This window comes from Lepidochelys kempii, chromosome 5 (assembly GCF_965140285.1).
Source record: "Lepidochelys kempii isolate rLepKem1 chromosome 5, rLepKem1.hap1, whole genome shotgun sequence".
In the NCBI taxonomy this organism is placed as follows: domain Eukaryota; kingdom Metazoa; phylum Chordata; order Testudines; family Cheloniidae; genus Lepidochelys; species Lepidochelys kempii.
Genome location: NC_136384.1, coordinates 25,008,917 through 25,033,175, shown reverse-complemented (window position 1 = coordinate 25,033,175; position 24,259 = coordinate 25,008,917). Strand labels below are relative to the sequence as shown.

The 24,259-nt window shown below is 43.6% G+C and overlaps 1 protein-coding gene across 22 annotated transcripts in view; it reads left to right on the top strand.

The window, feature by feature from the left end:
- PRLR (prolactin receptor) overlaps nt 1-24,259 on the top strand; it is a 308,636-nt gene that overhangs the window by 246,067 nt on the left and 38,310 nt on the right. For 15 of the 22 annotated variants that reach the window (XM_078852729.1, XM_078852731.1, XM_078852734.1 and 12 more), the window contains one exon: nt 11,355-11,424. The exons of 1 other annotated variant lie outside the window; for it this stretch is intronic. The gene's annotated coding sequence lies outside the window, so the exon portion shown is untranslated. Of the gene's footprint in view, nt 1-4,466; nt 4,490-8,283; nt 8,416-8,462; nt 8,922-11,354; nt 11,425-24,259 lie in introns of those variants that run through there. 6 more of the 22 variants (XM_073343729.2, XM_073343736.2, XM_073343738.2 and 3 more) reach the window with 6 other exon arrangements.

Here is a 24,259-nt window from a genome sequence, read left to right as displayed (position 1 = left end):
TGTTTTAGAGATGACTTATCAGTGTGTGTATTAGGGCAGTTGTTTTAGAGAGATGTGGTGAGGATAAAATAAGAACTTTCCCTCAAACTCTATCTATAGCCAAATCAAAGGTTTTTCTGAGGCTTGAAAAGATCCCTTAACACTTTCCTTTTACGTGCTTTGACACTGATGGTGAAATTTCACTTATATGCCCAGGGCCAGCAAAAGGTCTTTGCACCTCCAAGTCCCACTTTAGCCTTCAAGGGAAGAATTTCACCCGGAGTGGTTTCAAGCAGCATGGGAGAAGAAATATTGGCATGACCCCTGAAGTTCTGAGGGCCTAAACTCTTTCTGAAGTCACTTGTATTTGAGGCCTCAGCAACACCTCAGAATCATTGTGAGAGAGGCTGTTTTGTGGCATGACTAGAGGAAGGATGTACTAGAAGATCTTCAGCCTCATTAATAGTAATAAAAAATAGTATTTAGACACTTAAACAAACATCTGTGTGTTTTGCTAAACCTTTGAACCTTTGGAAGATTGCCAGTTGCTAGTATGTAGAGGGTAATGCTTGCAGGTCTTATTCAGCTAGAACTCCCTTTGAAGGATTTGTCCCTATGCTGCGGCTGTTCATTGAGTATTGACAGTGTTGCTCCCTGTTCTGCAGACATATGACTCACAGTCCTTGCTCCAAATTGCTCACGATATAGTACAGACCAGACAAACAAGTTCTGCAACTGTATATTATTTCAGGTGGCTGTTCGAGTTTGAAGCAGTTTAGGAGTATTGCAGAGGTTATTGTTGAAAGGCTTTGTAAAATAAGTGTGTTCTGCAGTGTGTGCTTTATTCAGCAGTATTTGGATGTGGAGAATTGCTCAGTTTAGTTAAACTATTACTTATTTCTATAGCAATCAGAGTCCTGCATAAGGATTGGTTATGTAAGTTAAAACTAGGTTGGCCAACTTTCAACCATGCACAGAGGTGTGGGTTTGTTTTTGTTTTTTGAAGACAATAGGAAAGGTCTGTACCATAGATCTGTCTTAGAGGGTGGCAGGCTGAAATACAAATGATCTACAAGCAGACTGAAGCTAAGAAAGGACCTGGCACTGTTGCAATTAAGAAAAACTACTTTACACAGAATGATTAATGTATATGGATCAGAGTACAAAAGGCAGCAATAAAAGCTGCAACATCCAAAACTACATGTAGTAATGAAAATGATTTAGGGGGAAAAAAATACAGGGTACTAATACTGCCCACGTAGGGCAATGAACTTACCACATCATATTCTTTTGGTCCTGAAATGTCTCTGTGATGACAAATTTCTAAATGTCTACATTACCCTTCCATGTTCCTCTCTATCTGATTTACTCCATCCAGAGCCTAGCCCTGTTTATATAATGTCCGCAGGTCTAATCCTCTAGTCTGGCTGAGCTGAACTTGTTACAGAACCCAAGGGAAAGAGAAAGAGAGGTGGCTTTCTTCCATCTTTGGGCTCCCTCCATCTCTAGGAATGCCAAAGCCTGGATGATTCTAGGTGTATGTGTGAGCTGCCTCTGAGCTGCTCTAGCTTATGTATGCTGGTAATGGCTGCCAAAGGCTTTTATACCAGATGGGTACCGCTGAAGTGCAACATTGCTACAGCTCTGGTCCCTTCCTTGGGACCCCGTGTATCCTATTAGGCTGGGGGTGAGGTGTATCGTGTTAATTTAGATGGTATATATAGGCCAGAGGTGTTAACCTAACCCAGTCACTGTCTAACATTAAACCATTTTAAACAAGATTTGGGCTACACAGGCTTCAGTCTGCTTAGTATCATGGTGCACACACCATTAAAAATCCTTTAACACTTTTTATTAAAGATACAGAAAAGAAGGAAAAACAGTTAAAGCACTTGAAATGTTAAGTATTTGAATAAGGCTTTCATTTTAATGATATCCCTTGTACCCTTTCCCTTTAGCTGGAGAGCATTTCTAGAAGGAAAAATCCCCTTGTCTGACAGTCTCTTTAAACCATATCAAAGATGGTAATAACTCTTTTTTGGGGGGAAAGAGAAGTTGTTAATTGAGATGAGCTACAGCTATTGTTGTTGTTGCTGTTGTTAAAGTCCAATCCCATTTTCTAGAAGACAAAATAAAACACACACACACACACACACGAAGATAAAAGAACAGCAAAGATAGAAAAGTGCAGCTTCTGTCTCTGGTGTTGAGTTTCACTTACAACCTTGCTGTTGGAGAAACACAGGCACTGCACACGATTGTGTCAGCCACTCTGAGACCTGGCAAACTTGTAACAGCATCAGCCTGTTTAGGGCATTGCTTTTTAGTTGCCTCTTTCTGGTCACAGGCTTACAGCAGTTTTGCCAAATATACAGTCTTGGCCAGGTAAACCACACTCTTATTACACAGAAGGCAAAAGGAGAGAGATAGGAAAGATAAGAAATAAGGTGTGGAAGAAAAAGGACATGTGGGGCAGGAGAGGAACACCCCAAGTGATATTTGGGGTTTAGCTGAAGCTGATGGATGTAGCAGTGTCATCTGGGTCCCTTTCTTTGGCCCAGTCTGGACAGAAGAACTCTCCGGATTAAGAGAAAGAAGGTCCAGGGTACCTGCAGATGGGGGGGGCGGGGGAAGGAGGGGAGCCCTGATTGTGAAGCTCACTGCAGCAGCCAATTTTTCTTCCCCAAGTCTCTTTCTTAAAGACCCCAAAAAGGAGTGAAGGGTGGAATAACCCATCCCCTCATTATTTTGTCCACCAATTGGGCTTAATATCTGACATACCAATTTTGGTTTATTAATTTTCAGAACTCAAATCCTCTTGTTTACCAGGAATGATCTTAACACAGTCCTTGAGTTATATCAATAGGCCTTTTTGTTTGGACTAATTCAGTCTTTCTGTCTCCCTTCCATATCTTTTCCCATCAACACTTATTATTATAGGTTATTGTGACGAACATTCACTTACATTTTACAGTTGAGCCCACAATTAGGGTAAATTTTGTAGGCCCAACTATCACAGCAGGTTGGGGAACCTTGCAGGTGTCAGAGAGCTGGCTGTTCCAACTCAAGGATTCTGCTATTCCCAGCTGTCTAGTTAGGGCAGGTTCACAGCCGCTTTACACTTAGGGTTGCCAGGTGTCTGGTTATTACCTGGAATGCCTGGTCGAAAAGGGACTCAGCAGCTCCAGTTGGCATTGCCGACAACCGTTAAAAGGCCGATAAAAGTCCAGTCGGCAGTGCTGCGGGTCTAAGGCCGGCTAATCCTATGTGTTCTGACACCGCACTGTGCCCCAGAAGCAGCCAGTAGGTCCAGCTCCAAGGCAGGGGCCACGGGGCTCTGTGCACTGCTCCCCGCCCCGAGCACCAGTTCCACACTCCCATTGGCCAGGAACCACAGCCAATAGGAGCTGGGGGGCAGTGCCTGCGGGCAAGAGCAGTGAGTGGAGCCTCCTGCCCTCCCCACCCCGCCTAGGAGCTGGACCTTCTGGGGCCCAGCGCGGAGCCAGGACAGGCAAGGAGCCTGCCTTAGCACTGCTGTGCCATTGACCAGGAGCCACCTGAGATAAGCCCACTCCCCAGCCCTGAGCCCCAAGCCCCTGCCCCAGCCTGAGCCCCCCAAACCCAGAACCCCAAGAGCCTGCACCCCCAGGCAGAGCCCGCATGCCCCTGCACCAGCCCAGAGCCCCCTCCCACACCCTGAATCCCTCATCCCCGGCCCTGCCCCAGAGCCCGCACCCCCACCCCAGAGCTCGTACCCTCTCCTACACCCCAACCCCCTGCCTCAATCTGCAGCCCCCCTCCCACATTCCAAATCCCTCAGCCCCACCCCCCCATCCTGGAGCCCCCTCCTGCACCCCCAAACCCCTCGTCCCCAGCCCCACCCCAGAACCCACACCCCCAGCCAGAGCCCTCTCGCACCCCAACTCCCTGCCCCACCCTGGAGCCCCCTCCTGCACCTTGAACCCCTCATTTCTGGCCCCACCCCAGAGCCCACACCCCCAGTTAGAGCCCTCACCCCCTCTCGCACCCCAATCCCCTGCCCCAGCCCAGTGAGGGTGGGGGAGACCAAACTACCGAGGAAGGGGGAATGTAGTGAGTGGGGGGGGGCCCTCAGGGAAGGGGCAGGGCTAGGGTGTTTGGTTTTGTTCAGTTAGAAAGTTGCCAACTCTATTTACATTACTAGAGCAGCACAAGAGGGCTGGATCAGCTTGAAAATGTGTTGCAATATTTTTTGAACATATGTAGCACCACATCAGGTATCCAGCATGGCTTCAATAGGGCGCCCTCGGGGTTAAGGTAAAAGCATAATTTAAATCATAGATGTATATTCTCTCAATGTGTTTTCAATTTAAATCATGTAAAATAGGGCTGAACAGGGCACACATCCAGGAACAAGCATACATAGCCATAAAAGGCATCATTACTAACCCATGAAACAGAGATGGGAAGATGCAGCCAACATAAATGATTGGAGGTGTGGAATCAAGTTTCTAATAAAAATGACTTTTATGTAAGTAGAAAGTCAGCCTTTATATAAGCCATCATTAAAGAGCCTGTATTATGTCATTATCTAACCAAAAATCCTTGCTGACAGGTTCCCCCTTCCTATTGTTTAGTAAAATAATAACTGTTTTGATGACTGACTAAGGTTTTTATTTCAGGTGATGTGGAAAAAATACTGTTTTGGATTAAACACAATGTGAATGCTGTTAGCATATAAAAGACACTATTACATAAGAATAGGAGCCTTGGATATCACAAACAAAAATATAACCTACCCAGATATAACCAGTTAAAGCTGTTTTTAATGTGATATTAAGCAAAATCAGCTGGTGTTAATTAGAGAAGCCGCAAAAAAATTTGCTAGAGATCTGAATTACGGTGATTAAATCCCATTAGACTGATTTAGAAAAAATCCACCAACTGGAGGCCATTCAGTATATTAAGCAGACAATAAAAAGAGCAAGCACAAAAGTTTCTGATGTTCATGCGTTTTCCTATGTTATGTGAAAATAGCAAATACTTTAAAACAAAATGTGCTTTTCATTATACTTTTATGAAATGGCACTATTTCCATTCAAACAAAGGTCTTCTCTGTGCAACATTAGAAATTTAATGTTTTATATAAAACTTATGTGCATCTAAATGTGATTTCCCATTTGGAATTTCAGATTTGAATTTGAAAAGTTTTGATATTCATTTACTTGAAAATTGAACTGTTTCACTTGAAAATAATCCTATTCTTGCATGAAAAAACCCAAAAGATTAGACAGGCTTTAGAACCTTAAACAAATGTGTCACCTGAAAGGTGTGCAGAAGAGGAAGAGCTTTGTCACAAACAGGGTTTTCCAAGTTCTCACAACTCTGGTATCACTAGTCACTATAACAAAACTTTTATAACTTGATAAACATAGTGTAGACCAAAGCTCAATTTTTACAGGACCTGGATTCAAATTTGAGTTCCAAGGAGAAAATTCAGCCATAGCTGCTCATATAGTAAATGGAGCAAACTAAGAATGTTTAGTACAAAAGCACTGTGGTTGGACTTGTTGATAATTGCAATCCTTCCTGACAGAATCGGGATTGAGTATCATATGGATGGCCAACTCCTCAATCTTTGACATCTCCAAACAAAATCTAAGATCACGAGAATTGGCATCACTGACCTTCAGTATGCGGATGACTGTGTCATTCTTGCACACACAGAGGCCGACCTGCAAAGCACCCTAAATCTTTTTGCAGGTGCCTATCACAGACTGGCTCAACATCAGGAAATCCAAGGTATTCTACCAGCCCTCACCTGCACACACTACTCTTCGTACTCCACAAATCATCATCAGCGGAGAACCCTTGGAAAATGTAGACCATTTTCCATACCTTGGCATCCAGCTCTCCCAAACAGCCAGCATTGGCACAGAAATTGAATACAGGATCCACTGTGCCAGCACATCTTTTGGAAGACCACTCAAATGAGTCTTCAATTATAGGGATTTGCAAACAGGTACCAAGATCTTGGTTTACAAGGCAGTTGTCATCCCTATCCTTCTTCTATTGAGACCTGAGTAACCTACAGATGACATCTCAAGCATCTGAAGTGGTTCCAGCAGCACTGCCTCAGGAGGATTCTCAGGATCAGTGGCGAAGACCGACACACGAACACCAGCGTTCTCTCTGCAGCCAACATCAGCAGTATAGAAGTGCAGGTCATGAAACACCAACTCCGCTGGGCTGGCCACTGTGTACATATACCTGACACTTGCCTTCCAAAGCCAGTATTCTTCTCTCATTAAGGGAAGAAAAAGGGCTCGCGGAGGGCAGTGGAAGCGTTTCAAAGACTTACTGAAAAGGGAGGCATCAACCCAACAAACTGGGAGGACTCAGCGCAGAATAGAACACAGTGGTGCCACACCATACACCAAGCCACAGCTCACTTTGGGGAGAACAAACGTGCTCATGAGACAGAGAAGCGACAAAGGAGGAAAGAAAAGGCACAACACTCCAGCCAACAACTATGTATCCTCCAAGATTACACCAGTCACTTCTCTGGGAAAATCTGCAGGGCAAGAATTGGGCTCCTCAGCCACTTAAAAACTCACCAATGTACCCCCTTGGCAGACATCATCCTCGCATCGAGGGTTAGCCAAAGAAGAAGAATTGCACTTGTTAGGGGGCTTATTCCTTCACTCATTTACTTCCCTGGTCCTTCTCACATGAACAGAGAGCAACAATACCCGAAGTCCAAAGGTGCAAACAACTCGATGTTTATTGGGGTGAACTTCCAGCAAGCATGATTCCAGTTTCCTTCCTTAGTGTCCCCCTTCCCAGCTCTGACACCACAGAGGCTTACCTGTGTCCCTGTTTCCATTTACCCCTTTAGCGAAACATGATTCCAATTTCCCCACCCCCATTCCCTGTTCCCATTTCCCCCCACACCCACCCACTTCCTGATTGACTGCAGACTATATAGTAAAATTTGAGTTCTGCTTAGCTATACCTTAACCAATCATTTTCCTGAAATTTAACTAACCAATCCTAACATATTGTAACATGATTGTGTAACCAATTATATCCCACCACCTTAATTAGTTTACACCCAGCAAAATTATACAGCAGACAGGAACAATCACAGAACCAGATAGAGATTATACAGACAAACAATAGCAAAGTGGGAACTATAATGACAAAACAATACAGAAGTGAGGATTTCACATCCCAGCTATTGATAAGTGAGTTCTTGCCAGACAGGATGCTATCAAACTAAGTTTCCTTTTACATCTTCTAGGCACTTCCCTTTCTCTGGAGGCAATAGTCATTATCAGGACAGGATTGTATTCCTAACAGCCCAATAGCACCTTATTTCAATGTGACTAGTTTGGAATGTGAGGATGTGACCATTTCCTTCCCAGCTTATGGCTGCCTCTGTTGCTTAGCCAAAGGCCTTAGCCTAAGAACAGGGCCTCAGACTGTCACAGTAAGAGAAGGCTCGTACACCGGCAGACAGTGATTTTGATTCTTTTATACCTCTATAACTAGCCAAGTGATAAGAATACACCTAAATTCTTAGCGTATAGGCCTTTACAGACAGGCCTGAATATCTATATCCTAACAGCACTCATAACCCTGAGTTCCTTGAAACGGCATCCTGTATTTCAGTCTTCAGCTATTTTGGTCCCAGTTCATTAAATAATCTGAACTCTACTCAGGGAAAATCATGAAAAGCAGATTTCATTTTAGTACAGGATGTACATTGTTTATTCCTGAAATATTTTTTTCTTCAAATACAAGTACCTGAAATGCTTTTCTCTCTAGAGTATAAGTGGCTACTTCATCATTTAACCGAGGTGTGTCCAAAAAGGAGACAGGAAGGGTGGAAGGGCCACGCTCCAGATCGTAGCATGCTGTATAGTACTTACGCTGATTTTAAAAGGGAAAGCAAAGTGGAGGTGTTTCACACAACAGTAGGTTAAGATTGAGACACTTTTCTTACACTTTACCTTGCCAGACAATCAATACTGGCAAAAGGCCAATCCTGAAACATTTCTGTGAGCAATCGTTCATGTAAGTAGTCTCTTTGTACTTGGTGCATGAGGGAGGGTTTGCAGTATTTGGCCCTAATGCACTGCTTGAAGCATGATTCATGTGTGCTTTGCTGTCAAAGACTTGAAAGTCTCCTTCAGGAAATCTGGTCACCAGTACCAGATGTGACATTGTTCTGGCAGTTTCTGGGGAGTAGAATAAATAGGTTAATGCACCACCACTCCATCTCTGGAGATCAGAGTTCAAATCTGAATTCTGGAAACGAGCACAGACGAATGTTTAGATCTCTCAACCGATAGCCTCTGGATCATTTCTTGCTACTTAAAAAACAAACACAACTTGGCTTGCCTGGCAGCCTTTTTCAAGGGAAGGCTGGATGGAATAGAGGAGGTGGCTCACGTGAGTGCTGTATTTTCATTCAGATTATGTTCATGATTAATCCACTTTCACTTCAAGGAAAGTTAGAAAAGAGAAATGAAATTTGGACTGCTGATCAAAGGGTGAACTAACTTCAATCCAGACAGAGGGTATGGCTGTATCCTTGAAGAGTTTTAATATTTCTCTCCAACAAGCCCCGTTATTAAACAGGAGCCCTCCAGCTGGAAGATGGAACTGGGATTCCTAGTGAGCACCTGTATGGAGTGGAGCAGAGCTTTGAGAGAGCATCAGAAACAAAGTTATTGGCTTGGCATGCTGGGTGACCAGAGCAGTTTGAAAGTTTGATTGTCTGTTGCAAACTGGTTTCTCAGAAGGGCATTTTGCAGTTCTTTTATTCATGCTATGGCTCAGCAGCACCTGTCTGAAGACCTAAGGAAAACCATCTGGTTCCAAAATGTGTGAACAGCATATGTTCGGAAATCAGGTACAAGAGCAGACCTACAAAATGCCAACAAAACTAGAGCTAAGTATGATGAGTTTATTTCCTTCCTCTGTATCCAATTGGTGGTTTATAAAAGGAAATAATAGAAATGTAGGGCTGGAAGGGACTTTAGAAGATCACCAAATCCAGTTCCCTGTGCTGAGGCAGGACCAAGTACCCTTGGCAGGTGTTTGTCCAACCTGTTTTTAAAAACTTCCAGCAATGGGGATTCCACAATTTCCTTTGGAAGCCTATTCCAGAGTTTAACTATCCTTATAGTTAGCAAGTTTTTCCTAATATCTAACCTAAATCTCCCTTACTGCAGATTAAGCCCATTACTGCTTTTCCTATCTTCACTGGACATGGAGAATAATGCTTCAAGTCAGAGATGCCTAAGGAGTTACTTTAATTATTTTAAACCATATAAACAAAAGCCAAATAGTGCTTTATCACATTCATTACCAGCAGTTCCTCTCATATACTAACATAAGAAATGTTTTTACTGAGCTTTAGATTACAAGGATAATATTGTTCTGTCTCTTTTAATTAAAACAGCATGCTGTTTAATCTGCTTATGGCATTAGTGACTTTTAGCATTTAATCAGTAGGCTTTTTGTAAACCGCTTTTACCAGGCAGTTTGGGGAATGTTCACCACTGCAAGTAACAGGGCTTTGCATTTTCATATTAACTTGTTTAGAGCAGTGACTTTTTCTTTTTTTTTTTTTTTGGAAAGTTCAGTACTCTTAATGAACAACTCCACAATCAGTCAAGTAATGCAAGCTTGAACGTACAACATGTACTCAGGAAAGTACAAAGAATAAGTTACTTGAAGAGAGTGTCTCTCACTGAGGTCCTCTTGAAAAAGAAAGCATTTAAACAAACAGCAATTTACGTAGCCAGTAATTTTCTCTGCTTGTGCTACTGTTGGTCATATTTGTGCTTGGATAAGAACTTTATTTTCCTGTAGTCCATGTTAGTTCTTTGTCTGCCCCAGACCTGCCTCAGCCATAATGCTCTGATGCAAAAATAATAGGGTGAAGTTCTTTGGCCTGTGTCATACAGGAGGTCACACAAGATGATTGGAATGACTCCTTCTTGCCTTAAAATCTATGATCCTATGAACAATTCTGTGTTTATGACACCACCCTGGCTTTAGGTGAAAATGACTTTTTTAATGTCAGAAATGAGACATTAGGGGGCAGTCCTCCATCAGTGCATGTGTAGAACTCTTCCTATTGAAATCAATCAGGAGTTCAGAGTAAAATTCAGTGGCAGGAGATAGCCATATGCTTTTGCTGCATGACCAAGGAATAGAAGCTGGGAAATGTAGGAGGAAACCCGTTTAAACTCAACAATCTGCAACAGATAATGATGAACGCTGATTTGAAAAAGCTATTCCCTATGAAATAGCCTAGAACTCCAAGGCAGCTCATATTTTCAAGCTTCTTTTGTAATTTCTATTTTTTAGGCAGTATTGGCCAAATTTATCCCTGGTATAACTCCACTAAATCTATTATCCCCAGAATGAATCTGGCACCTGATTTCTGTTCTGTGTAAAATAGAGATAATGTTCCTGCATTGTTGAACTCCACCTTAATGTACTTTTTACATCATGTCATCTGGATAATTAAGTCCAGTTTTGCCTTCAACATAAACATGTATTTTTGCCTTATTCAGTGTTATGACATCTAGATTATTACATAAACACACAAAAAGAGAAACACAGTTCACTTTCCTCAGTTAAATTTGCTCTATCTCATTAGCTTTATTGAAATGGAGTTAAACACAAGAATACCCTGTTGACTTGTAGTCCAGCCCCTCCCCCACACACACACGTTCCATACTTTATCTAGATTGTCCTTCATGCTAAATGTAAAAATATTTTGTTTTATTTCAATCTGTATCTAATGAGAAGGTTTTATAAGTACATTTATAACTAATTTTATAAGTAAATTAGACTGGGCTGGTAGTTTCATATGTAACTTTTTATTCCTCACTGGAACACAAACTGCCCATCAAGCCTTGTATCAGTTAGTCATTTGCTGTGAGAGCACTGAAAGCAAAGGCTTACCACCCAAGGAAGGGTAACAGGGAAAATTTAGTTAAATACAATGCTTTTTCTGTAAGACAGTCAGCTTCAGTGTACGAATGATGAATGTAAACTGTGCATTCTGAAACTCGTTGATTGTTCCTTTCAGTGGTACAGTACTTATGACAGAAAAGGATACAGCATTACACTGTTTTCCACTGATTTTCATTATTTCTCCCAATTCTTTTTAATTGAATAAAAATGCTGGGGTTTGTATGTAAATTTGTAGGGCCAAATTCATCAGTGGTATAGGTGGATGCTGCTGCATTGAAGTCAATGTTTTATATCTGCTTACACCAACAATAACTGTTGCCTCTGGCATATTTTTGCATAGAAAATATCATTCTCATTCTCTTTAATAGTAAAGTGACTTCTCTTTCTTCTCATAGATAATCAACTGATCAGGCATACATGAACAACATTACCAAGAAGACTCCCTCACATAAATGAATCCTATAGGTAGGATGCTAGATTTTATTAATTTTATGGATACATTATGTATTAATAGTGCTAAATCAGTTATATCACAGTAAAATACCTTGATATTGGGGCTCTATGGATTCTAATACTGGATTTACTTAGTATTTCAAGAGCTGTTTTTAATTTTCATTCTCTGTAACTTTATGACCATGTTTCTCTCCCTCTTAGAAGAAATTGCCAAGAAAGTTGAGATCCCAAAGTGACAAACATGCAAACCTGGCAGGGGAGTGAAACAGAGTCTTCAATAGCCATGAAACTGACAGAATGAAAGATTGTTGTTTATTAGCTTAATTTTTTATTCAGAGAGGAAGAATGGTCATGTGATACAGGCATTAGACTGGGACTCAGTGTGTTTGGGGTGAACCACTAATCTCTCTGTTCCTCAGTTCCCCATCTGTAAAATGGGAATAATGATACTTATCTATTTAGGTGCAGGATAAAAAAATATTTAAGTGCCTAAGTTCCATTGTCAAAAGTGACTCAGGCACTTGGAGACTTAGGACCAGATTAAAGGTATTTAGGTGCCTAACTCCCATTGGACCTTTAAGTGCTTAAGGCTTGAGTGCACAAAAGGAATTAGGCACCTAAAAGAGGGACTTGGGTGCCTAAGTCTCAGTTTTGGCACCACTGCAATGCACAAAAGTCTCACCTAAGTTCTTAAGTTTTTGCTGTAAAAGTTCCCTTTAGGCCCATGTTTCTGTTTCAGATCATGTTCACTACTGCCTCCTGCTAGGCATCCAGACACCTATGTTCTGCCTCAGCCCCAGAGCAACTCACAGACCAGGGGAAGACCAGTGTTTGGCTGCCTAAGTTGCATGAAGGAATCTGATCTCATAGGCATCCTCTGAGCACACCCAATGGATCCAGCCCTTCAGGCACATTCAAACAGAACAGGAGGGAAGTGGGGGAGGAGTTCCCTCATAGCTTTTAGCCCAGTGGCTAGGGTACTCATCTGGGATTCAAGTCCTCTCTCTGCCTGAGGGGAAAAAGGGATTTGAAAAAAGATCTACCGTTTCTCAGGGGAATGCCCTAACCAGTGGACTTTGGGATATTCTGATGTGGGGGCTCCCTCAGTCTCTCCTGTGGAAGCCATTGCACTCTGGATACATACTCAGAGTCACTGGGGGATGCTGGGAGAGAGAGCGAATGAGAATGACTATGCAGGAGAGTTACTCTATAGCCTGTGGTTAGAGCACTCACCCAGGATGTGGGAGACCCGGGATCTAGCCCACTGTACCAATGACTCTTCAGGTATTTACCCAGAGTACAATAGCTTCAATAGACTAAGGGAAGCCCCACATCAGAATACCCCATAACTAAGGATAAGATGTTGTCACCAAGGCCATGGAAGTCACAGATTCCGTGATTTTCAGAGACATCCATGACATTTTGTGCTTTAGCCCCATGCCAGGGGTGGCAGGAGCCAGTGGCAATGCGGGCCCTGGGCCTGTTAATCACCCTCCCCAGTAGTCAGCCTCTCAGCCCCCCATTATTTTTAGTAAAAGTCACAAACTAGTCATGGGCTTCCATGAATTTTTGTTTGTTGTCTGTGACCTGTCTGTGACTTTTACTAAAAATAACTGTGACAAAATCTTAACCTGACACATAACCCAATGGCTAGGGCACTCACCTGAGAGGTGGCAAGTCCCTATTCAAATCACTTACCCATCTCAGGTGGAGGGGAAACTTGAACTGAGTTAAAAGCTATGAGGGAGCTCCTCCTCCCCTCCTGCCACTGGGGCTTCTTGTTAAAACAGCATAGGTACCTAACTGCAGGGGAGGTTCACAGCTGAAAATTGCTAACAGAGTCATGCACCTCTCTGCAGCCTGGACTTAGGTGCCTATTTCTGTGAGAGAGACAGGGCTTCAGGGCTTTCTCTCAGTTCCCTGCAGGTCAGCTTAGCTGCAACTTTGGTGATTTTCAATGAGGGAAAGTCGGTGTTCTCTAATCCAGGGGTTCTCAAACTGTGGGTCAGGACCCCAAAGTGGATCACAAGGCTGATGTTAGACTTGCTGGGGCCGAGGCCAAAGCCCGAGCCCCAACGCCCAGGGCTGAAGCCGAAGCCCGAGCCCTACCACCCGGGGCTGAAGCCAAAGCCCGAGCCCCACTGGCCAGGGCTAAGGTTACAAGTCCCCTGCCCAGGGAAGAAGTCCTTGGGCTTCAGCTTTGCCTGCCCCCCCCCACCATCACCCGTTCCCCTCCCCACCTGGAGCAGCAGGGATAGGGTGGGCTTGGGCTTCGGTCCCCCCTCCTGGGGTCGTATAGTAATTTTTGTTGTCAGAAGGGGGGGGTCACGTGCAATGAAGTTTGAGAACCGATTCGGTCTAATCCAATGGTGGTTCAGTTTCTCAAAGGTATTATTCGACTCTAACCTCCTGTTCCTATGTATGACTTAAATGCAGTGCTGGCATCTCTTATGGACCCTCCATATGAACCTTTAGCTAATTGCTCTCTGGCTGACCTTTTTCAAAATATTGCTTTTCTCATTTCAATAACTTCCCTCGGAAGAGTGAGAGAAATTCAGGCCCTTATGTCAGGCCCTCCGTATGCCCAGTTCTTCAAAGTTAAGATGGCCGTACAGCCACCTCGTAAGTTTTTGACAAAAGCTGCATCATCCTTTCATCTGAACCAAATGATACACTTACCTTCCCAAAGCTGCACTTCAGTAGTGAGGAGCAGCATCTTCACATGTTAGATGAGAGAAGAGCATTAGTTTTCTTAGGCTTAGACGACACTAAGCCCTTTTGAGCATCTCCTTTGCCTTTTTGTTCCATATGCTGATAGAAAGAAAGGCTATGCAGTTTCAGCACCGGCTATTTCCAGGTGGATTGCAGCTTGCATCACAACAGACTATTGGGTAGCATAACTTCCTTCTCCAGAAGTGCTCTTAGCTCAGTCTACAAGAACACAGTCTAACACAGACATATGTAGGGCTGCTACGTGATCTTCCATACATACCTTTTCAGCATTATGTTATCAGATTGCTTCCAGATATGATGCAAGTTTCAGAGAAACAGTTTTGCAATCACTATTCAGGTAGATCCAAGCCCCACTTCCTATCTGAGCTGCTTGGAAGTCACCTGAGTGGAATACATGTGAGAACTGCTCAAAGAAGAAAGGACAGTTACGTACCTGTAGCTGTTCAAGATGTGGTTCACACACATTCCACAACCCTCCCTCCAACCCCTCAGCATTGGAGTCTCTGGCCTTATATTCTGGTGCAAACAAACTGAGGAGGATTGGAGCGACGCCGACACTAAATAGCCGTGGAAGGGGCCAGAAGGAGGTATACGGCATGTGTGCTTCCCTGACAGGTATTGCTACAGAAAATTCTCCAGGCATGCTGGGTGCGCACACACCTGGGTGGACTACACGTATGAACCACATTTCAAAGAACAAGTTACTGTACATAACCATTCTTTGAAATCTGCTCTCTTGATACAATTATGGCTAGGTATGTATTTAGTTTTTAGTGAAAAGAGATTTTAAAATGTGTTCTCAATGGAGGTATTATAGAACAGTTTGTCCACAAACAGTAAGCACTGGGCAACAGTGATTAAGCACAGGCCCCATAACAAATGGAGTATGCTTCAGTGTTGCTTGGAAGTTGGTGGCTTTGTTGTCAGCACTCCCTCAAGTAGTAATACAGATGTCAGAATAAAGCTGCTTTTCATGGTGTTTAGCCATGAGTTTATGAGCCCCAGGCAAACAACAAGGTTCTCATGGTTCTCTAAGAGACAATATTTTTGGAAACATTAAATTTGATCCACAAAACAGGGCATCTAAACATCTCACATGCATATACAGTTTTCAAACTTTTAAAATTTCAATAAAAAATGATGAATTGATGTGAGAGCATGATAAAGTTGTGCTATAAAGGACAGCATAGTTCGTTACCATTCTTCATGTAGTGACTTACATTGATTTTAGTATGTTTTTCCATGTATATAAGTATCTGTGGTCCATTTGAGACCATTCAGTCTGTTGCCTTTACAGATCCTTCCCATAAAGTTCTATGTTCCATAGTTTTGATTCACCCTTTCACCAATTTATCCCATCAATACTAGCAAGTTTCATTCTTCCTATAGTCCTTGGGGGTGTATATAGAGTGGAATGGTTTAAATCAAAACAATTTAAGTCACCAATTTTGTCATGATTTAAATCAGCAAGAAGAAACCTTGATTTAATTTATCAATTTTAATTGGGCTTGCATTTGTATTTCAGTTATTTTCCTAATCCATCTTGTTTCGTGTCCTGTGTCCAACAGTGGCTATTACTAGATGCATCAGAAGAAAGTGGCTTTTCTCTTACAAGACTATTGTTAAACAAAAAAAAAAAAAACACGCCATGCTGTCTAGCTTGAAGCAAGACAGTCTATATCCTGTATATAACAACTGCAGATATTCTTGTTAATCATATGTAGGTCTAATCCTTTTTTTTAATCTTACTAAGTTGTTTCTCACGGTGATATCTTTTTGGAGTGAATTCCACAGATTAATTATAAACTAGGTAAAAAACTCATCACATATCCTTTTATTAATTTTAAATTTGTTGTAAACAGGAGCTCCCACTTGACCCTGTTCCTTATTGTGTACATACTTCTAAAGTACCTTCTTATTTCTGATTATTTAGATTCACAAGCAATGAGGAGTTTGACAGGCTAGCTAAATTTTATCCCAGTTAGAAATGTACAGTGAGAAAGTCCCAGCCCTCATTTCTAGATGTGAGAAAATTACTCCTGCTCATATATATGTGCTTGAAGTAAATTTCTTTTCTGTAAAAATGGCATTTTGGTGTTTCATGCTTATTACTTCTCAATAAGTTCTGTATCAAACATGCTCTGTTTACAAGTAAACTGATGACTTTCCAGCTGAAATTCTAGGATCTGAGTAGAAAACTGGTTCTTTCCAATGGGTACATCATCACCAGTAATAAAGGTTCTGCAGGCTAAATTATAACTCCATTTATACCTATGCAACCAGGTTGTCTTTAGTAAGTTTGCCCAGGCATACCTGATTAACTCTTAACAAACAAACCTGTTGATTATCTTACTCGCTCTCTCTTAGCAGCCTGTCCAATCTGCAGAGTTTACAAGATTGAAGAGTAGTAAGAATGTTTATTTTCACTAAATTCAGCAGATTACATTGAACGCGGAGCATATCCACTGGGTAAGACGGGTCCATTTTTTTTTTTTTTTTAATGGAGACACTTTACACAATAGAACACTTTATTGATAACCCTTTACCATACGCACTCTGGCAATATGTTGCCCTCTAGCTCACTCTAGTGGATCATTCCAGTTGACTAATGATTCCCGGACAACAATTCCTGATAATGAAGCAGTGATACAGCCCAGGTCTCACTCCAGTGAAGCTTATTGTTTCTGTTTTTGTGCAGACACAGCAGCAAAATGAGGATATAAAACATGGATAGATTTTAAACAGCAGGCTGCAACTTTATTAAACTTTAACAAGGGAGGGGCACTACCCACCCATATTTCCTATGCCAGGTGTTTAACTGGTTCCAGTTAGAGGGTTACAGGGCTCCTTACCATATAACCCGTAGCTACTGCAAGGGTTACAGGGCCCATTACCATATATCCCATAACTCAGGGTAGGCTCTCCTCAGCCTACACACAAGACTCAGCTCTTTCAAGACCTAGCACCCTCCCCACCTCGAGGGAGACAGAGGGTGCAGCAGGGTGGGGACCTCTTCCCACGATGGCCACAACATCTCACCCTATCTCAAGACACCCAGGTCTTTTACTTCTGGGAAATGTTCATTTTATTTTCTTAACTGTGCTGGAAACCAGCTGCAAGGAGCGCTAGTGACTAGCTTGGTTGCTCTCTCCCGCTCCAGCCATGCGGCTTGATATCACAACTCCTGCCCCATTTGATTCCCTCACATCCCATAGCCATATATCAACATCTTCATCTGACAGAGGTATGCCATCATCCCTGAAAACTTCCAAACAATTGTCACGGATGTCCCTGTGCTGTATCACTGAACTCCTGCTGGCCAGTGGGGTGAGTGCCAAGAATCTGTTGTCCTGAAATTGAGAGAGAGCATTGACAACATTATTCGCCCCAAGACATGCACTGCGTGAAAAATGATGTTAAATCTTAGGCAGTGTAAAATGAAAGCCCCCCCAACAGCCTCATTACCAGTGCAGTCTTAGCCATGTGTCAGTTTACAGTATGAACCACAGCTTGTGTTATTGCACCAGAAACGGACATTTTTATTCTTGAAGTTTTCTCCCCAAATAGTGACTCTCACTAGCATAGGAAAAAATTTGAGGAAGGCGATGTCCCTTGTAATATCGTGAGCCACCCAGATTTCTGGCCACCTCTGCCCATACCACTCTCCTTGAAAGTAAGCCCCAAAACCTATGCTTCCCAAGGCATCGGATTGTATCTGCAGCTCCATCTTGAGCAATAGCTCCAAATACCATATTGAAACCCCATTAAACTTTTCCAGGAACCTTTCCCACACTTACGTCTTCTTTCATTTCCCTTGTCATTCTGATAAAATGGTAGGGTTTTCACACTCCAGAGGAGGCAGATGCCAGATGGGCACAAAATGCCTGACTGCGGGCCACCACCTGTCATGCAAAGTTTTGATGCCCCATGACCACCTGTAGTTCCCACAGAGTCATTTTCTTTGCCCCTTTGAAAGCCTGTATCAGCACCCTGACTGATTCCAACTTCTCTGTAGATATCATGGAGACACTCTGAACTGAGTCCAGGTCAATGCCCAGGTATGTTAAACTTTGGGCAGGGCCCTTCTGGGATTTTTTTTTCAGTTCTTCTTCTTCCATCGCAAGGAGGACCTTGAGGTGCTCAGCTAGGTTCTGAAATGCCCGAAGCATGTATTTGCAGTTGCCTGTCACTAATCTTCCTGCAAATAAGAAGTTGTCAAGGTAGTGCACGGGGTGATGCAGGCCAGTCTCATACATCACCCACTCCAACATGAAGCCGAATCTTTTGGAAGTGGCACATGACAAGGATATCAGGCTTGGCTTTATCAAAACAGTAATGATCTTCAAACTGAAACTCAAGCAAGTTAAAGTCCCTGGGATGTAGTGGTAGCAACTGAAATGCAGACTTGATGTCATATTTTGCCAACATTGCCTCAGGGCCACATTCCCTAACCATGGCTAGCAGAGTATCAAATGACACGTATCTCACTGAACAGCTGCAGGTCAGCGTAATCATTTACCGATGAGCCCTAAGGATGGGACAGGTGATGGATAAGCCTGCATTCACTCTTTGCATTCTGATTTCAAGTTCTCTGACCAAGAGTGGCACCTCATACCCTCACATGGGCTTTGAAAACCACCTGAAAATCTGTTCCTAAATAAACTGCAACTTTTTCCCCCCCGTAAACCACCGTTGACTGGAGGAGCCGCCTTTTCCATGATTACTGCCTCCGCCTGTAGCATCTCCTGAAACACTGGAACCTTGTGGACCCCCTTTCCTACTGCCCTGTTGGAGCCCCCCTTTCCCCCACAACAGAAGAGTGTACTCTGCTGACCCCCACCCCTCATACAGTGGTGTTTATACCTGCACTGGGATCGAAAACCTCTCCTCATTAAATGCAAAAGCACACATTGGCCTGGATAGCTGCATTTTGATAACAAGGCTTTGGCATTGTCCACCTGCTGTCTGTAAATGCCAGCTGGATGGAGTGATAAGGAGTCATATGCTCCAGCCAAAGTTCCCAGTCTGTTTTACCCCAGGTTCCTCTGCTGCCCTTTGTCTAAATTCTTGGTCATATCTTAACCATGCAATCCAACCATGTAGCACAAGCCCTCGCTATTAAGTTCTATACTGGAATGAGGAAATACGCTCTCGGGATACTCACACAAATTATACTCACATAAATGCGAAAGGCTGCAGACAAGTTCTCAAGAGTTGGAGGCATCTTAGGTCTGTGGGGTTTGTCCTCATTTTTGAGTATTTTGCCCCCTTGTTGTGTCTGCTTGTCCCTGAACAGCAAGGTAAATATAGCCACAAATTCCCTTTTCCAAATCTTTTTCTTAGCCCCTGTCAACAGATTATTCTTGAGTAAGTGATTGGATCCTGCATAAGCTCTATGGGCATTAGCTGCCTTGTCTCCTGCCCGTGTTTCATTAGGAATGACACCACCTGGAGCCAGGGTGAGGTCCCTCTCTAAATGTGCCATATTCCTGTGTGGGATTTGAGTCCCACCCCTAAACTTTGACAGTGTTACTTCCTCATCTGAGAGGAGCCCACTCTTGTCAGGCAGGCTATCCAACTTATGGGCCTCCAATGCCAATGATTTTGCCAGTTCTCCCCATATCCTTTAGGTGGTGCATTCTGATGGAGGAGGGACCTGGGCCACCACCCTTGCCCAATTCTGAGTGCCAATCCCCTCCTTCATTATCTGCAACCTGTTGGTGAACTCTCACCTTCCTCCCCCCGCTGCATCCTGAGGATGCCTGTTGGACTCTTGGCAGGTTATGGAAGTGAGGCACAGGCCCAGGGTGGCTCATCCACTCCTTGGCATCCTTGTCCACCTCAGTGAGACTTGGACCCTCACTAGCTTTGAACTCAGACCCTGAATCCATCCTGTGGACCTCCTGTATGAGGGGTTCATGATCTCATACTAGGCATTCTTCCAGTTCACCAGTATCCTGAAAAAAGAACGGTCCCTGCCAAGGTCCCATGTCCTGCCCAGCTGCTCCCCTCAGTGTGTGATTCTCCTTTGATGCCTGTGGCAGGCCATTGGTCCTCACCAAAACTCCACTCCTGCAAAGATGGAGCACATCCTTCCCCACAGGACTGCGATCCCAGGTCCACAATTCCCTGGCAAAGCTGCCCGAGTGAACCCTTGCCCACCTCTGAGGCCACCACTCTCAGTGCTTCCATTAGGACAGGGCTGGGTCCCTGCAGGAGGGTACCCCTACTACCTATGCCTACTGCTTTGCCCCAAGGAGAGGGCAGGGGGAAGGGACTAGGCATTTTGCCTGGTTCCTGCAGAGCAACTCCTGGAGCGGGCACCTGCAGGCCTGCAGGCTGTACCGTTGGCCAAAGGCTCATGAGCCCTTCCCCTCCCTCCACCAGAAATGGGGGTGGTGTAGCATGACACAAGGAGCACTGCACTCCCCCGGCAGCTACAGTACGCCCATGGCCTCTCCTCCCATGTGCAGTGGTGGGGGGGCAAGGCAACAGACTCAGCTCCCACAGGGCCACCTGGTAGCAGCACCACATGACCCCCATCCCCTTCCCCAGAGAATAGTGGAAGAGGTGGGAGGGCTAAGGCAACTGCCCCACCCTGGCAGGGCTGCCCAGGAACATAGGGCCCTTCCCAGCCATTGTAGATGCACCAGGTCAAATTATGAGAGCTGGGGAATGCTGGCCAATCAGCACCCCTTCCCTCCAGCCGGCCAATGGGAGCCAGAGATTTCCGCAGGGAGAAGCTACTTAGAGTCCCTTTGCAAGTGCATCCTTCCCTGCTGGGATTGTCCCCTTTCACCACTGACCCCCATCAACTTCCCCCACCTGTTGAAGCAGGTGGGTGGCACCCAAGAAATTCTGTCTCTGCACAGTAACCTGACTGAGAAATGAAGCAAGCTACATTGCAAATACTGGGAAATAATATCCTGGGTTGTGCAAGGGAACTAACAATGTCCATAATAATGGAAATTTGTTAGGGAAAGGTAGAATACACCTGGTCTGCCTACAATCAGTGGGCGGAAAGCTTCCTCAGATTCTAAGTTGCATTATTCCCTCTGGCATTAATATGTCCTTTCTCTGCCTCATTTCTATTTAAAATAACATGTTAAGAAAAAATATTTTGCAAACAGAATGTATTGGCTGTGAACCCAGATGTTTTGGCCACAAGGTCTTATTTAACAAAGGAACGTAATAAAATAGAGAGATTAATGAGACCGCAAACAGAGGAAGTAGAATACATTCATTAGGTGGCTAGGAAATTAAAATGTCAGAGTACATGCAAAGCAGGTACATCATAAAGGGATCCAAAAGGTAAACAATTAGCAGATGAAAGAATGACATACACTGGGGGGGGACGGATAGCTCAGTGGTTTGAGCATTGGCCTGCTAAATCCAGGGTTGTGAGTTCAATCCTTGAGGGGGCCATTTAGGGGTCTGGGGCAAAAATTGGGGATTGGTCTTGCTTTGTGCAGGGGGTTAGACTAGATGACCTTCTGAGGTTCCTTCCAACCCTGATATTCTATGAAATAAAAAGGAGATAATACTGTAAGTGCATCCCAGAAGAAAAGGAATTGAAGAATCAGATTAGCATAGTGGAAAGCTAATGCAACACCAGTGGCTAAAACAATCTTCCACAATTCCTTAATTCATAGTTTTACCCTGTCTATTCTCATGAAAATTGTGCAATGTGAAATTCTGAGGCTGGCCCCATTACTAATTAAAAAGCATGAATCAGGAAGGCTGGCTTAAATTTAGCTACAGTAAACATTCTTCAGACTCTAAAATCTATTTGTATGATTCATCAGGCACCAAAACAACAACAACAACAAAAAAAAAACTGTCATAGATAAAGGAATTACCTTTTGCAAGACGGAAAAGGCAAACATTTAAAAAATACAGCTTCTATAGTAAACTGTAACGGCAAAATATATGCGCTCACAAGATGCATACGTTCACATGCAAATGAAGAAATTGCATGCATAAATGAGTATTTCTGCATGGCATACCCTTTTTGCATGTGCAAATGTGTATTCTGAATATACATGTACCTGTTTATGTTTGTGTACACACTTCGTAGGCACACGTTAGACACCCAATATTGAAATTTGATCTCATGTCAGTGGTTCCCAAAAACACCCGTATGGGGGTGCAGAGGAACATTCAGGGGGGCACAGTGGGGCCTGGGCCGGCCCCCACAGGGGCCAAGGAAGGAATGCCACCCTGGCCCCACCCCCAGGCGTGTTGGAACAGTTATGATAGTGGGGGTGCTGAGTGCCACTGAACCAAACTGTAAACCCTGTATATAAGGGAAGCCACTTGAAGTCAGGGGGTGCTGCAGCACTCCCCATAGCACTAATTCCAGCACCCATACCAGCCATAGCTCTGGCCCCAGCCGAGGCTCCACTCCTGGCCCCGGGTCCCGGCTGTGGCCCCGGGTCCCGGCTGTGGCCCCGGGTCCCGGCTGTGGCCCCGGGTCCCGGCTGTGGCCCCGGGTCCCGGCTGTGGCCCCAGCCCAACTCTGCCTTCATTCCCTCTTCGCCACCAGACCAGCTCTGCCTCTTGCCCCAGCTCCTCCCCCATCCCCAGTTCTGCCTCCAGCTCCACTTTCAACCCAAGCTCGTCTGCTGAGCCAACTGTGCAGGAATAGGGGGGTGGCATGGCCAGATTCCAGTACTGGTAAGGGTGGGGCATGACAGGAAAAGTTTGGGACCAATTGTCATATGTAGTAATTATGTAAAAGCTGTTAACTTTTCTCTTGATTATTTCCTCCAGAAACCTGCCCTATAAAAAGAGTATATTGTGGTGTTTGTAGCTATATAATTAAAAAGAGATGTCCGTTTGGACAGAGACATCCCTAAGGGGAGGATCTATTTATGGAGATTCTCTATGTCCTAGTAAGGATGGGAGGATGGAAAATGATCAAATACAGGTAGGATCTGATGAGAAACACTCAAATGAAAAAGAGTCCTATTCAATTGCATCACGTAATGGCAGACAGCTAAAAAGTGACAAGTTTTTAAAGTGCTTATATACCAATGCTAGAAATCTAAATAATAAGATTGGTGAACTAGAGTGCCTCGTATTAAATGGGGATATTGATATAATAGGCTTCACAGAAACTTGGTAGAATAAGAATAAATCAATGGGACACAGTAATACCAGGGTACAAAATATATCGGAAGGACAGAACAGGTCGTGCTGGTGGGGGAGTGGCGCTATATGTGAAAGAAAGCGTAGAATCAAATGAAGTAAAAATCTTATATGAACCAAACTGTACCATAGAATCTCTATGGATAGTAATTCCATGCTCTAATAAGAAGAATATAGCAGTAGGGATATATTACTGACCACCTGACCAGGATGGTGATAGTGACTGTGAAATGCTCAGGGGGATTAGAGGGGCTACTAAAATAAAAAACTCAATTATAATGGTAGATTTCAACTATTTCCATGTTGACTGGGTACATGTCACCTCAGGACAGATGCAGAAATGAAGTTTCTTGACACCTTAAATGACTGCTTCCTGGAGCAGGTGGTCCTGGAACCCACAAGACGACAGGCAATTCTTGGATTTAGTCCTAAGTGGAGCATGGGATCTGGTCCAAGAGGTGAATATCGCTGGACCGCTTGGTAACAGTGACCATAATATAATTCAGTTTAACATCCCTGTGGCGGGAAAAACACCACCGCAGCCCAGCACGGTAGCATTTAATTTCAGAAAGGGGAACTACACAAAAATGAGGAGGTTAGTTAAACAGAAATTAAAAGGCACAGCGCCAAAAGTGAAATCTCTGCAAGCTGCATGGAAACTTTTTAAAGACACCTAATAGAGGCTCAACAGAAATGTATACCCCAAATTAAAAAACAGAAGAGAATTTTAAAAAGTGCCATCATGGCTAAAACAACAGAGTAAAAGAAGCAGAGAGAGGCAAAAAGACATCCTTTAAAAAGGGAATTTAAATCCTAGTGAGGAAAATAGAAAGGAGCATAAACTCTGGCAAATGAAATGTAAAAATATAATTAGGAAGGCCAAAAAAGAATTTGAAAAACAGCTAGCCAAAGACTCAAAAAGTAATAGCAAAAAAAAAAATTAAGTACATCAGAAGCAGTAAGT